Here is a 1,289-nt window from a genome sequence, read left to right as displayed (position 1 = left end):
CCTGCAGATATTCTTCCATAGCCAAGTTCACAGCATAAGAGGGGAAGGAGCTGGAGCTAAGTATCTGTGGCTACAAAGTTTCACTTAAGCCTGACAATGAGTAAGTGTCGCATCTCCTTTCAAGATCACACCTGGGGTCAACAACGCAGGCTCGGACGCTTAAAACTGCGTTCAGACGGCATATGTCCTGTTACCTGTTCTCGCCACACTGAAATCAAATAGAAGCATGCGCCTCGCATGATCACAAGAAGACACGGGGCGCCCTCATCCAATCAGCCGTCGGCAGCCTCCGGAAAGCACGTGACCACCCCAATCGACACCCGGTACCGAGAAGGCCCACTAGCAACGCAAAATGGCACTCTGTGGCGGCTGAAATCCCTATTTATATAACATCCATTTTTAAGTCAAAGCACCCCAACGAAAGTCCGGCTTCTCCTCCCACCGGTCCTAAGAGCTGCGAGGCACCCGCGATGCCGTGAGCGCTGCACGGACCCAGAGGTGGCTCCCATCGGCATGCTTCCTCAATGCCCGCTGCGGTCAATTCATTGCAGCCTCATCTGTGTGTCCTGAGTTTATCTGACACCTATCTGGTGTTCGCTCAAGTTTGGTCTGTTCATTCAGGTTACCACTTGTGGGACGAAGGAGGGTGGGGTGGGCCACACGAGAGGGTCATTCTTGAAACATAAGTGGGCAACTTGCACAGGTGGGTGCCACTCGGGCATTCCCCACACACACACCTGGGACAGGTGAACTCCAGACCAAGTGTCTGAAGTGTGACATCAGAGCCCTCACTGGGCTGGCCTTTCTGTACCACCGACCTTCCATTCCCGTGCTGATTTTTACAAGCCTTTTATTCATTTTCTGTTTAGTATAACCCCCACAGAGAGAATTGCTTCTCATGTATATTCAAAGGCCATAAATGGCCAACTCCTGGGTGGTACCACTTCCTCCCATCCTCCTCCCACCCCTGCCCCGGCTGTTCATGTGGGCTTCTCTGCTCCATCCTAAAAACAAAATGAAGCAGGGCTTCCCACCCTGCCATTCACCCGGCAAAGAACAGTGGAGGCTTTGAAAGGCCAAAAGAAGGTTGTTTAGAAGAAAATGACAAAACTGGAAAATATTCAGTCCATAGATGGTCACCGTACATGACAGATGACCTCACTGCCTGTGCCCACGTGGCCGACAAGGTTGAGACACTGGTTTCTGCTACACAGAAGGCACAGTCTGTCCGATAATTCCTTAACACAATTAAGTATCCACAAAGAAGAAGAAAAAAAAAAAAAAAAAAA

The 1,289-nt window shown here is 50.5% G+C and overlaps 1 protein-coding gene across 1 annotated transcript in view; it reads right to left on the bottom strand.

Moving 5' to 3' along the window:
• Window positions 1–1,289, bottom strand: part of LOC105303749 (neuroligin-4, X-linked) — a 285,691-nt gene that overhangs the window by 278,965 nt on the left and 5,437 nt on the right. The gene's annotated exons all lie outside the window — the stretch shown is intronic.

Source organism: Pteropus vampyrus, unplaced genomic scaffold, assembly GCF_000151845.1.
Source record: "Pteropus vampyrus isolate Shadow unplaced genomic scaffold, Pvam_2.0 Scaffold315, whole genome shotgun sequence".
Classification (NCBI taxonomy): Eukaryota; Metazoa; Chordata; class Mammalia; order Chiroptera; family Pteropodidae; genus Pteropus; species Pteropus vampyrus.
This window is presented reverse-complemented; position numbering and strand designations above follow the sequence as displayed.